Here is a 14,809-nt window from a genome sequence, read left to right on the forward strand (position 1 = left end):
AAAGGCATTTCAACTCTGCTGTAGCCGCTAGTTCAAAAGGGGGGTAGGTGAGCTTTTCCAATACAAAGTTAAGGTCCTAGGCTGCAGGGAGAGCTCTCCTGGGGGGGGTCTTAAATTTTTGGACCCTCTAAAGAATTGCTTTAGCAAGAGGTGAGAGAAAAAGGGCGACTGTATTATGCGCTGAAATGGCAGAGGCATAAATTTTGACAAGGATAGACCCCCTGTAGAGCATTTCTGTCAAGTGTTGTAGAACCCAAGGTAAGCTGGGCACTATTGTGCCCATCCCGAGCCAGGCTCAAAAAAAAAAAAAAAAAAAAAAACACCTTTTCCGCTTTTCAGCATAGGACTTTCCTGTACTAGGCCTCCTTGCCTCCAGAATAACATCCAGTACCTGCTTACTGAGGGATACTAAGGGAGAGCTCAAGGAATTGGAAAGGCTGCAAGGCTCAGGGTTTGAAGCGGAGGATGCAGAATCTGGCCCGCCTGCTGGGACAGCAGGCAAGGGGGTCTGAGGCAGATGCCATGGTTGTAGCAGTGCATTACTGCGCAAGAGGGGGGGTACCAGAGCTGGCGTGGCCAGTCTGGTGCAATCAGTACTGTCCTTGGCTCATCCTGTTTGATCTTTAGTAGAACCTTCGAGGAGAGGCAGAGGAGGAAAGGCATACACTGAAAGGTTTTCCCAGGGAAAGGGCAGGGCATCCACTTTCCAAGCTTGGCTGTGAGGAGTTGTGCAGAATTTGTTCAATTGGTAGTTCTGAGGAGAGGCAAACAGGTCCATCTCTGGAGCCTCCCCATTTATTCCTCAAGAGGTTGAATATGTTGGCTTCTAGTTTCCATTCATGTGGGTCCATGATTTCTGCTAAAGTCTGCCAGTGAATTTAGTATGCCTGGCAGGAATTGAGCCTGCAGGTGTACTTGGTAGCTCAAGGCCGTGTTCCACAGAGCCATGTCTAGTCTGCAGAGAGGGTACAAGTGGGTTCCCCCCTGCTTATGTACCACATAACTGTGGTGGTGTTTGTCTTTACCAATAGTTATCCTGGAAGAACACAGTCTTTGAAGACTGTCAGAGCATTCTGCACAGCTAACATTTCTTTTTGATTGATATGCAGGTGCATCTGTCTCTAGTTCCATTTGCCCTGAATGCAGTGTCCTGCCATGTGAGCCCCCCATGCATAGTCTGAAGAGTCGGTCAGGGATGGGCAGCAGGGGGTAGAGTGAAAGGGAGTTCCTTGTTGTGGTAGCAAGCTTCTGCCCACCAAAGGAACTCAGTTTTGATACAAGGAATGATAGAAATAAGTTACCAGGTCCCGAGAATGTTGACACCATAGGCTTTTTAGATACCATTGCAGTTTCCTCATATGCAGTCTTGCATATGAAATTAGTAAAATGCAAGAGGCCATGAACCCCAGGGCTTGTAGTATTTTCCTTGCAGATAGCTGGGGTTTTGTGGCCAATAGTTTTGGAGTAGGTTGTCAAGTAAACTTGTTTCTCTGGAGTGAGGAATGCCATCTGGGAAGTTGTGTTCAAGCTTTCTCCCGGGAATACAATCTGTTGGCAGGATACTAGGTGAGATTTCTTTTCGTTGGTGTACCCCAGTGAGGTCAGAAGTTTAAGAATGCCAGGTGTCGTAATAGCAAGTCCTAGCTTTCTACCTGAATTAATCGTCCAAATATGGGTACATCTGAATATTTCTCTGCCTGCAAAATGCAGTGCCTGGAGCTAGGCACTTTGTGAAGACCCTGGGCGCAGTAGATAAGCCAATGGGAAGTGCAGAGAGCCGATAGTGCATGGAGCCTGCCCTGCCCTGAAGCGTAGGAATTTCCTGCACGATTCCCTTATTGGGATGTGCAGGTAAGCTTCTTTAAGTCTAGGGTTGCCAGCCAGGCATCCCTGACTAGCATGGGAAGAAGCTGTTGCAGAGTTGGCATTTTGGAACTACCAGAAAGGTGTTGAGAAGAGAGGTCCAGGATAGGACGCCAGCAGTTTTTTCTGGGCACCAGAAAAAGGTCTTTAAAAGCCTTGTTCCCTTTGTTCTGCTGGAACAGGCTAAATAGCCCTGATATTGATGAGAACACGAACCTGCTGTTGGGCCACTACCCACTGATTTAGGGGTGGTAGGGTGTGGAAGTTCCCAGTTTATTACATATGCAGGGCGAGCTTTCCTCCTAAGGGAGCAGGTAGTAGAGCAGTGCTTGGAAGAGTTAAAGGGACTGTGCCATTTTTCTGTAGGTGTGGCTTACTACTCCCTGCTTTGGAAGGGGGACACCCCCCACTGGTTAGGTTTGTGTGAAGCCTGAGACTGTAGCCTGGGTGGTCTGCTGTTCCTGGGTTTGGACTGGAAAGGCCTAGAAGGGACTGGAAAGGACCAGTTCTAAGAAGGCCAATGCTTACTGAATCTGGGAGGCTGTACTTGTAGGAAACCTTAAAGCAGTTTGCATAGATTTAGCTTTTTCCTCCATCCTTTTAAAGACTTCCACTTTGTTGCCAAAAAGGCAGTCTTGGTTTAAGGGAGCATCCAGTAATTTAGCTTTTACATGACCTGGCAAGTTTTGTTCCTTAAGCCAAGCATGCCTTCTAAGTACAGACCCAGTGACAGCAGCCCTGCAAGAGGTTTCTAAAGCATCAAAAACACATTGCAAAGTATGTTTACCAAACCTTAAATCCTGTAATTCTGTGTTCAGTAGTCAGGAATCAACATCATTTTCTGTTTAAGTAGCCCCATAACATACTGTTTTTAGTTTATGAAACCAACAATTTAAAACCCCAATGGCCAAAGTAGCAGAAAAGTATACCTTCTTACTCCATCTGTCAAAGGCTCTAGAATCTCTATCAGAAGGGGTAGGATTTTTGGCAGTAGTAGCCCAAATGCCTTTTCTTCCTTGGGAAATGGTCTCTGGAGCCGCAGAGGGATAGCTAAAGGTCTGTGTTGAGGTAAGAGTAATAATTCCCCAAGCCTCTTTTTGAAGTCAGTAATTCTGGCTTTCCCAGCGGAAATGCTCCTTAAGAGTGTGTGCAAGGTTTCACGGAAAGAAAAATCTTCTGGAGGGGAAGCAGAGGGAATGGAATCCTCATAAGTAGACTAGGGTAAATCCTGGTAATCAGAAAGAGCAGAAGAGACAGATTCCTGCTCAGAAGAATCAGAAAACCTCAGTTCTAGGTCTCCTTACAGGGGGGGGGGGGCCTGGCTTCCCCTAATCAAGGTAATGAGGTCTTCAGCCATGCTAAACAGTTTTTTTTTTAGGCATATGGGCCTGTGGTTTGGTTGTCAGTTTTCTAGGTGTGGTGACAGTTTTAGGCCTGGATGAAAATGATGTGAATGTCTGTAGGCCTGAATACACCCCCCAGAAGCCAGTGCCTGCACTGCGGCTCCGGACCCATCCAAGGTAGACACATCCGCAGGTTCCATAGTCTAAGCATCTCGCAGCATTCTGGACTCCGAATGGGTCTCAGTAGAGGCCTGCGAATCAGAAGTAGCGGGTATCTGGCTGGGAAAGCACCTCACTGAGTAATGATGGACTGGTGACTAGTTTAACAGAAACGTAGTCAGCAGTTCTGGACCTATGCAGTCTGCCTTTATCCTTACGTTTTTTTCCTGAAGATCGGTAGTCGGATGACTGGACGAAGATTGGTAGTCAGATGGCTGGACGAAGCCATTGAGTACACAGAATGAGTACGAAAATTAATTGCAAGAATAGCCTGATGACTGACAGTTCGGTTGTTGAATAAGGCACAAAAGTGACAAGGAACGTCGCGGTCTGGGCCTACAGCAGGGGATGCAGTAAGAATGAAAATCTCTAAGAGGTATTTGCTTTCCACAGGTTAAGACAATTGTTAACTTTTACTGACATTGGTTATGGTTAGAGCAAGAAGAGAGGACCCCCAATGGGGTACTTCGCTTTTTTGAAGACTTCAAATTTCAGGAGTTGGACAGGCACTTGTAAACTGCTTCTGCTTTTGGCAACGCACGGCAAGAAAGACTGGGGTAATGGTGTCAGCTGCATGTTTTATACCCCTGACGACCTGACGTCAAGGAAGAAGCGACAGCATCTGATGCAGAAATCAGAAGACTCTGGTATTCAGGCCGGCTGAGGGCTACCTGCAGACAGATAACCCAAATGTGATGACTGCAACAGTGAAACACGAACATCCTTTGCTCTACAAAAGCGTCATGTTCCCTGGTCTTCCAAAAAATCCACAGCACAGTTATCTATGCCCCTTTGTGCAAATATTGCAGTGCATAAAAATGAGAAGTTATGTACCTACCACAACGTTCCATGTTAGTTGTCTTCTCTCGCCTTCTTTCTTGTTTGATGGTTCGGAGCCGATCCTCGGCTCCAACTCGGCACTTTGCTAAGCTCGAGAGTCACTTTTACCAGCTCGAGGCAGCCCCATATCCCATGATGCAAGGCGGTTAAGTACCCAGATCTCGTTTGGTACCTAAAGGCAATAACACCTAGCACAAAAAACTTCCCAGAAGGAAAGAAAAGGCAAAAAGCCTAAAGGATGGGCTATAAGGTAGATCAGAACTATCTGGTCTTAAGAAGCATTCTTCCATATAGGGAGAAAAAGGTCTGTCCAGGCCAGGGGGCAGGAGGGAGGGTCGCAAGAAAGAAGTCGAGAGAAGACAACTAACATGGAACGTTATGAAAGGTACATAACTTCTCAATGTTAAGTTGTCAATCTCGCCTTCATTCTTGATTGATGGGACCGCGTCCCTAGCACCTCTATCCTGGGTGGCTCAATGGAACAGACTCTTGAGAACTGTAGAGCCGAAACTGGCTCTATCCCTGGAGGCCAAATCCAATTTGTAATGAGAAACAAAGGTATGAGGAGTGGCCCAATTGGCTGCTGCACAAATAGTGTCTAATGGAAGTCTAGCCTGAAAAGCTGTAGAAGTGGCGTTTTGAGCACAGCTGTTTTCCCCTGAGCTGATAGATTTCGGAGATGGTGGAAGAAAGCCATCTAGATAAGGTCACTTTGGAGACAGGAAGGCCTTTCTTGTTTTCAGAATAAGAAAGAAAGAGCTGATCATATTTCCTGAATTGTTTTGTTCTGTCCAAATAATATCGGAGTTGGCGGTGAACATCAAGATAATGTAATTTTTGTTCCGATCTGTTTGAGTAATTAGGGAAAAATACAGGGAGGTCAATAGATTGGTTCAAATTATTTTTCGAGGCCACCTTAGGTAAAAAGGTTGGATTAGTCCTCAAGGATACCCTGTCTTTGTGGAAGACCAAATAAGGGGGACGAACAGAGAGAGCATGAAGTTCTGACACTCTCCTTGCCGAGGTGATCGCAACAAGGAAGAGTGTTTTCCATGAAAGAAATTTCAGGGAACATGAAACAGCTGGCTCAAAGGGAGGAAGAATTAAGGATGTCAGCACTAGATTTAGGTTCCATTGAGGAGGAGGACTCCTGACTGGAGGTTTCATGAGAAAAAGTCCTTTTAGAAAGGCTCTACAAAGCCTGTGGGACAATGTTGTGATCTGCAAATCAGACATGAAAATTCGAGATGGCAGCCAACTGAACTTTGACCGTGGAAGATGAAGAGCCCGAGTGAAAGATTTCCGCTAAGAAATCCAAAACTGCTTGAACAGGGGCAGTAAAGGGATCTATATTTTTAGCTTTTGCCCAACAAGAGAAGCGTTTCCACTTACTGGTATAAATCCTTCTAGTAGAGGATTTAAGGGAAGCCACTATGATATCCCTAACAGGTTTAGAGATCATAGGAAGCCTGGCTAAGGAAGGAAGTGGAGCAACCAAGCTGTGAGGTTGAGAGAAGGAATAGACAGATGCAGCTGACCCGATTGGTGAATCAGAAGGTCTGGTACTGGGTCCAGATGCCACGGCTGCACCAATAGGTGACGATGGAGGAACGGAAACCAAATTTGTCGAGGCCAATAGGGAGCAATGAGAATCATTTTGGCTCTCAAAACAGTGGCTTTCTGGAGTACTTGTGGAATCAACGGAAAGGGAGGAAAGGCATAAAGAAGTCCCTGGGGCCAATCCTGGGTTAGAGCGTCTCTGGGGGGATGGCCTGGCAGTGGGAAGAGAGAAAAGAAGTCTGGGCATTTGCTGTTTTGGGGAGTAGCAAAAAGATCGCAACATGGGCGGCCCCATTCTAGAAAAATCTCCTCCACTATAGATTGTTTGAGAGACCACTCGTGAGGCATGAGAATAGCTCTGCTCAATGTGTCCGCTAGAATGTTGGTTTTCCCAGGGATATGCGTTGCTACCAGAAACCGATGAGAGGAGATCGCCCATTGCCAAAGTCTGAGAGCTTCTCGACACAAGGGGTAAGACTTGGTTCTGCCCTGTTTGTTGATATACCATACTACAGACAGGTTTGTCTGTGTGAACTGCAATTGTTCCCAAGGGAAGAAAGTCGTTGAGTGCTTGCAACGTTAAAAGCACTGCTCTCATCTCTAGGTCTCTAGGACATTTATGTGCAGGTGGTATTCGAACGGTTGCCACGTCCCATGAACCATCCTGCCCTGATAATGACCCCCCCACCCAATCAGGGAGGCGTCCGTAGTGACTGTGGCTACCGGGGCCGGGGATACAAAGGGTCTGCCTTGATGAATCTGGGGGGAAGAAATCCACCATGACAGATGATTCTTGCAAATTTGTGTCACCAGGATTTGGTGACGCATGGGAAGTTGTTGGTAAGACCACTGGGTGAACAACATCCATTGAAGAAGACGCATGTAGAAGCGGGCCAGGGGAAGAAGGGTAATGGCCGCAGCCATGAGGCCCAACACCTTCAGAACCATTCTGGCCTGTACCTTTTTGCAGGCAAGGATGATCCTCACGTGACTTTGGATATCTGAGATTCTTTGGTCTGTGAGGGTTGCTGACATCCGAATAGTGTTTAAGTTTGCACCTATGAAAGTAATAGACTGGCAGGGCAATAAGGAGGATTTTTCGTAGTTGATCGAAATTCCTAATTGAGTGCAGAGATTTAGAGTGTAATCCCTCTGGCTTGAAGAAGTTGATGCCTGGTGGTGGCTGAAAGGAGCCAGTCGTCGAGATACGGAAACACCTGGAATCCTTGACGTCTCAGGTGAGCCGTAACCACTGCCATACATTTGGTGAACACTCTGGGGGGCTGTAGTGAGACCAAAGGGCAGGGCTCTGAATTGAAAATGACTGGACCCCAGCCGAAAGCGGAGAAACCTTCTGGAGCATCTGTGAATTTTTATGTGATAGTACGCGTCCTGAAGGTCTATTGAGCACATCCAGTTGTCCTTTTCTAGGAAGGGCAAAATTGATTGAAGTGACCATTCGAAATCTGGTCTCACAGACTTGAGTCTGCTGAGATCCAATATTGGTCTCCAGTCCCCCGTCTTTTTGGGGACCAAAAAGAATCTTGAGTAGATTCCGGGCTCTGAATGGTCTGTTGTAACTGGCTGAGTGGCCCTTTTTTGTAGAAGCTTTGATAATTCTAACTTTGCAATTTCCCTTACACCGGGTGGCACATCTGGAAGGGAATTTTTGTGAGTGAAAGGACTTTCCTCGAAAGGAATCTTGTAACCCTCTGATATGATCGACTGTACCCATTTGTCTTGAGAGAGGGAACGCCAGGCTTCTGGGTACAGCGATAGTCTTCCCCCGACTGCCTCCAAGGATGGACAGTCGGGCAACATCTCAGGGATGCTGGAAGGGCTTGTCAGAGAGAGGCTCTCTGCTTCCCTGGCTTTGTGGACCCCCTCTGCCTCTAGAGGGGCGTCTGTTATTATTACCCCCTCTGCCTCTAGGGGTAAACTGACCACGTGCGTCTGGCGTGACTCCTTGGGATTTACGGAACCACATTTTTCCGCCCTTCTGACCTTTGGGGTAAGGTCTAGAAGGGGTAGAAAAACTGACCCCTACGGCAGAAAGTCTTGCCGTCCTGCTCACACCTGGTCAATGTATCCTTAACTTGAGGGCCAAACAACGCTGACCCATCAAAGGGAGAATTCGTGAAGGACGCCTTAAAGGGATCTGCAAAATTACAGAGCCACATCCAGGAGTGACGTCTAAGAGCCACACCTGTACCCGCGGCTCTACTCGCTCTATCTGCTGCATACGAGATCAGTCGCATGGAGGAGTTAGCTATAGAATTAAGGATTCCTAACTGAGAAGCAATCTTTTCTTGAGCCCCTGCAGCCGTAGGATCCTGCACTACTTCACCTAGTTCCTTAAGGATGTCCCTTTGGAGTCTGGTAAAGTGACAAATAGTTCAGCGAACGCATGGCAAAGGTCGCTGAGGAGAACATCCGCTTACCATACCTATCCATGGTCCTAGAATCCTTATTAGGAGGATGGACAGGTATGGAAGGATCTGCAAGTTCCTTCTTAGTGGCGGCCGCCACCACCATGGCATCAACAGGGACACCTTTAGTAAGGAATTGCTTTTCAGAAGGGGCTGTAATAAATTTAGACTGCCTCCTAGGAACTGGCTCTACAGAACCAGGAGCAGCCCAAGCCTTTCGCGCAATAACCTCCATAAGGGGGTCGAAAGGTGGAGACACCCAGGAGGTGGAGGGTCGAGATCCAAACGCTTCTAGGTATACAGACTCATCCTAGGAGGGATTTATGGAGGGCCAGTTTCCCCTCTGTTTTAGGAGTTCTAGGATGTCTGAAAAGGAGACATCCTCAGAGGGGGATCTTGGGGATCCCTCCGACTCATCTAAGTCAGTATCTGAAGTGGTAGACTCAGGGGAGTCCAGGTGTTTCCTCAAACAAGTCCTCTTGCGCGGAGGATCTCCTGACTGGTCAGGAGAATCCTCGGAAGAGGGGGTTCTTCCCAGTGGGGAAACCTGAGGCGGTGGATCTCTAGGTCCGGGAGCAAGAGAGATGGAAGAGATATCGACAGGCACTGTAGAGGGAGGAGCTAAAGGAATAGACTGCTGACTGAGCCCAGTGGCCAGCACACTCATGACCTAGATGGCCCCCCTCCCAGGGAGGTCCGAGAGAACCCGTTCCGAAGAAACTGGGACTCCCGGGCCCACCGAAAGGGAAGGCTCAGAGGCAGATGTCGGAGCCGAGCTCACCAAGGCCAAAGCTCCAAGGGGAAGAGCAGGGTCGGACAAGGGTCCGATGCCACTCACCCCCTCGGAGGAGACCAGGGAAGCCCGACCACCGAATCCCTCCAAGGAAGGTCTCGAGGAGGAGATGAGTAGATGCTGAAGGTGCAGAAGGAGGGGGTATCTGCCCTTCAGCCATAGCAGTAAGTATTCCCGTAGACTCCAGCTCCAAACTCTGTGGTAGAGTCGAAGGAGGAACTTGAAGGGGGTGTGGACTAATAGTCGTCTGTTGAGACGGACTATGAAGCATCTGGGCCAGTGCCTGTGATTTTAATAATCTGCTTACCACCCTCTCTAAATCATGGTCAGATAACCTGGACGACCTAGATGATCGGCTCCGATGGCCCCGTTCCGAAAGAAGAGGTGAGGCCGGAGCCGACAGAATCTGTTCCGAAGAGGGGGACCTGGACCTCTTCCTCGAAGGAACCATCGGAGCCGACAAACACACTGATCCAGTCGGAGCCGATAACTTTTCGGCTCCAGACGGAGCCGATGCAGGCATCGAAATAGCGGTGTCGGAGCTGGCCAACACCGAAGCCTGGGCCACATGGTGGTCGGAGCCAGAACTCGGAACCGACACCAAGGTGACCAAAGTAGTATCGGCACCGATAGCCATCGGTGCCGAAGATTTTGCCAAGGTTGGATCGGCTCCAGCCGGAGCCGATCTCGACTCCGACAGTCAGAGCCAAGGCCGAAGGCTTAGGTACAGAAGCCTGGGCCTTAGACTTGGAAGGCTTTCCCGGAGCCGATTTGGCCGGGGAGCCCTCCGGTTTAAAGAGTCCCCTTAGAATAAGTTTGTTTCTCCTTTCCTGCAGGACTCTCTGGCTAAAAGAATGACAAATTGCACAGGAGTCCTGCAGGTGGAGAGGTCCCAGGCAGTATAAACAAGAAGTGTGACAGTCAGTCAGAGACATCTTCTGACAGCACGAGTCACACTTCTTAAAGCCTGAGACCCGCTGCTCTTTGGACATAGTGGACACAAACAGAACCACACAGTCCCAACAATTAAATTAAAGTTTAAACAGTAAAAACCTCACACACACACCCTGAAAGGGGGGGGGGGGGTGAGAGGAAAGGAAGGCCTGACTAAATAAATTGAGGAAGGATAATTTTAGTCAAAAAGGGGCTTACAATTAACTAAAAAAGAAAGATCTTTAAGTGAAAAGGGGCTAAAAGCAGTTTAATATAAAACACTTACCAGGAGCTGGTAAAAGGAGGACCTCATCAGCGAAGTGGCAAACGAGATCTGGATACTTACCGCCTTGCATCATGGGATATGGGGCTGCCTCGAGCTGGTAAAAGTGACTCTCGAGCTTAGCAAAGTGCCGAGTCGGAGCAGAGGATCGGCTCCGAACCATCAAGCAAGAATGAAGGCAAGATTGAAAACATCAAACATTTACCTTCTTGTACATCCCCCACTTGTCAACTGAGCTTGGATGGGATGTCAGGGCTCAGACTCTGCTGTGAAACCTGGGCCAACTCCTACATCTACACTACTGTTCTGCACAACAGAAGTAGGAGAAAGAACTTATCATATTTGCAAGGCTATCACAGCCATCTTTCTTTTTGAATTCCTAGTCCCAAAATCCCTCACAGTTTTTGACCCCATAGATTCAGATTTAACACGTCAACATCTGGCCGCAAGTAATGAATACTCTGTCCACTAGCAAAGCTCCCATAAAACATATCAATGTCTCACACTGCAGCAGAAACTAGGTCAACAAAGGGGACTATAATACATATCTGACACCATTACCTTGCAGGCTACTGTTCTTCTGGACTCTTCAGGTAACTGAACACCCTACCTCAATCTTCTCTCCATACTGTCTAAAGAATTTCTTTGCCATTAGATAGAAACTGCAATGCAAGCCACAGCATGCTTTTTCAGTGAAAGTTTCTGTAAAAATTAAAGCTTTTATTTTATGATCCGGTGACTTAAACACACTCAAGGAGGGCAAGTGGGAGGTCTTTCTTGCCCCAAGACTAAAAAAAAAAAAACGTGTGGTATTTGCATACTGAATCAAATTCACCTTGGTACCACACATCTGCAGTATAATCACCAAAGACCCTCGCATGCAAAACAGAAGAAAATCCCCAACAGGGTACTTTGTGGACAATTCTGAATTCCGGTCCAGCTGGTGAATCTGGGAATCTTGAGGCAATGTTACAACTGTCTCATGTACACAGACAACCCTCTCCTCCCAACAAATTCCAACACATGTGAGAGATGCAGCCATATAGTCAAACTGGAGGCTAAGCTCTCTCAACTCAGTACTGGCATAACCAGTCAGGAGAAGGAAACCACACTCACTACAATTCCAGTCTCACAGACCTACCACGACAGTAAACCACACACACAAAAACATACTCTGAGGCTCTAAATAAAAATCTGCCCAAGCAGCAGAGACCTCCAAAGCAGACACCCAAGCAGCCGCTACCCCAAAACAAAACACGTGCAACACATAGCTCACAAAGCCAGTGTGCCAAACAGTCACAGCCCTTAAGGCTAAACACCTGATACACTTGTAATAGGTGACTATAGTCAGGCACACTGACGTCCCGCTCACCAGGCTGAACAAGAAAGGTCACGGTAAGCTGCCCGTCTGGCGCTAGGATCCGCCACATAACACAAGCACTCAGGTCACTCCAAGGCAAGTACAAATATGACTCATTGTGCATGCTGGTGTGAATGACCCGAGATGTACCTCCCTGGACTACATGGAGAGACAGAGCTGAGCATGTAGCCCAGGCCGGTATGACCCTGACCTTGAGTAGCATCTTACCCTCACAACAAGAATGATGCCACAATATGAAGACAAGATTATCAATTTCAACAATTGGCTTAAGTATTGGTGTCATTCAAAGGGGATCCAATGCCTGTCAGCCTGGGATGACATGTTCGACAAGCCACGATGCTTCGCTAGGGACGGCTTGCACCCGTCACCCCTGGGCTTTCGGATATTGGCAAAGGCTCTTGCTACCCCCATAGTGCCTTTTTTAGGCAAGGCTCAAAAAACAAACCCACCTCCATAGGTATCACAAGGGATAAGAAACTAAGAGTAATGCTACTCAATGCCAGAAGTTTAAACTTCAAGATGCACACACTCGAAACTCTCCTTGGCATGGAGAGCATCGATATCTGTGCAGTAACAGAAACCTGGTTCAAAGCTCCCGAGAGCACCCCAGCACTACCAAGTTATACCTTATACCATGCTTTTCGGCCCCAAAACTTGGACCGAACCACAAATGAGGGGGGGTATCAATATTCGTCAAAGATACTGACACCTCCAGGTTGGTGGCACAGCACGAAGCATCAGAGACTATCCATGTGCAACTAACAGTGGGTAAAACTGCCTTCCAGTTTATAGCCTGCTACAGACCACCCTCCCAAACCCAGGAACCCCACTCGGCCTTCCTGAGAACACTGAAAATATGAAAGTCTCTCCTAACACCATTATATTGGGCGACTTCAACTAACCAAACAGACTGGGAGCATTACTCCAGCTCCAACACCCTAGCCCAAAGGTTCCTAGAATTTATAAACTCAAATGCTATGGAACAACTTTGCTACCACCCCCACAAGGAGGGGAAAACATACTGGACCTGATCACCAACATGGGGGACTTTATGCTCCAGACCAGAAGTGTATCCCCAACTGGTAAGATCAGACCATAAACTAATCTCACTGGATATTCACATCCCAACCCCACCCCCTGCCCAGAAAACCAGTGAAAAACTTCTCTAAAGCAAATTTCACACTCCTCAAAACAGAGGTGGAATCCTTCAAAGCCCCCGGGCCTGTGGAAAATACGGCCCAGACCGCAGAATCCTTTATAAACGCATTCTATGAACACCTTCAGGAATGCATGGATCATGCAATCCCAAATAAAACCAAGACCCAATCCTCCAAAGGCAGACATAAACAAACTATACAATAGGAGGAAGCTACTACATGGAGCAAAATCCCAAAAAGGGAAAGCATCTCTGACCAGTATTAGTAAAAAACTACAGGCACTCATAAAATAGTCCAAGACCAGCTTTGAGAGAAAAATTGCACAGGACACCAAGGATAATCACAAGGCTTTCTTTAGTTATGTTAGTAAACTGGGTGGGAATTCCCAGATATGCTCAGAATTAGTCCAAAATGACAAAAAATACACCAAACCCACAGACATTGCTAACATGCTAGCTGACAGGTTCAGCGCAAACTTCTCCCCCCCCCACCAAAAGGGCAAACATCTATCCCAGCAGAGTGCTGCCCCCCCTGACATCTCAGATGCACAGGTAAGAGCCGCCCTCTCCAAAGCAAAAAACACAGCATCAATGGGACCAGACGGTGTCCCGGGCTGCATCCTATATGAACTCCAAGAGTAGCTAAACCCAAACACAAAACTACTGTTCAATCTCGGCCTTACTACAGGATATGTACCCAAAAAGTGGCGTACAGCAACAGTGGTCCCTCTCCACAAAGGTGGTGCCTCAACGGATCCTGGAAACTATCGCCCCCATAAGCCTTACTAGCTTGGTCTGCAAAGCTATGGAAAGGATCATCATGGATTTCATAAATAAAGATATTGGGGACCTGCAGACACTGGATCCTACCCAGTTCGGCTTCAAGGGCAGATCCTGCCTTTTAAACCTGGTTGACTTCTTTTGAAACAAGTCACCAAGGCCACTGACGAGGGGAAGGTGGTCCACACAGCCTACCTGAACCACGCAAAAGCCTTCGATACAATACCCCACTCGGGCATTATAGATAAGCTCACCAGCTTAAATATAAACCCCTATGTCACTAGATGGGTTGCAAACTGGCTCAAGGACAGAACCCACATGGTTAGAATTGGAGCCATGTCAGAATCCAAACCAGTTACAAGTGGCATCCCACAAGGCTCAGTCCTGGGACCTCTCTTATTCGGTATATATTTCTCGGAGATACAGGTCAACACGGAAGGACTGTGGCTGACCAAGTTCGCAGATGACTGCAAACTGGGCGCCATAATAGACTCTCCAGCCAACACAAGCATCCTCCAAAAGGGCCTCATAGAAACAGACAACTGGTGCCAGAGCCATGGCCTCAAGCTAAACGCCAAAAAATGGATAGCCATCCCCTTTGGCAAAAAGTGCCCACAAAGTTACCACATGGGTGGTAATCCATTAAGTAATTAGGGACCCAAGTTGATAGCAATCTCTCATTTGACAACCACGTGGCCAAAGTGGTTAGAAAAACATTTTATATAGCCCACCTAATCATGAAGGGATTCACATCTAGATCAGGGGAGGTCATCGTGCCTCTACTCATCAGGCCCATAATTGAGTACAATGCCCCTTTTGGGATGTACCTTACCAGATACCTGCAGCAACTGGAAAGACCCCAAAAGTACCTCACCAAGGATCAAAGGGCTCAAACAGATTCCATATGCTGCCCGGTTAAAGAAACTCCAGCTCTAATCAGTGGCATACTGCCTGCTCAGAGGCGATCTGTGCCAGACGTATAAAGCCATGTCCAACACAGAATTAATGGACACGCTGCATCTCAAAATCCAAATCCCATCGAGCCACGCGCTCGAGAGACTTGAACCCCAGCACTGAAATAAATAGGACATGCTGGAGGGACAGATTCATAACCCAGAGGCTCCCTTGACTCTGGAATAAAATCCCAGTCCAGGTTAGGCAGAGTCCCCCATTGACTCTCAAGAGGAATCTTGATGAGTGGATGAGAGATCATAGGTTTACCCCAGGTA

At 47.6% G+C, this 14,809-nt stretch overlaps 1 protein-coding gene across 5 annotated transcripts in view; it reads right to left on the reverse strand.

The window, feature by feature from the left end:
- Positions 1-14,809, reverse strand: part of MCM7 (minichromosome maintenance complex component 7) — a 120,152-nt gene that overhangs the window by 72,062 nt on the left and 33,281 nt on the right. The window lies entirely within an intron of this gene.

This window comes from Protopterus annectens, chromosome 7.part0 (genome assembly GCF_019279795.1).
Source record: "Protopterus annectens isolate FY-2018-M chromosome 7.part0, PAN1.0, whole genome shotgun sequence".
In the NCBI taxonomy this organism is placed as follows: Eukaryota; Metazoa; Chordata; order Ceratodontiformes; family Protopteridae; genus Protopterus; species Protopterus annectens.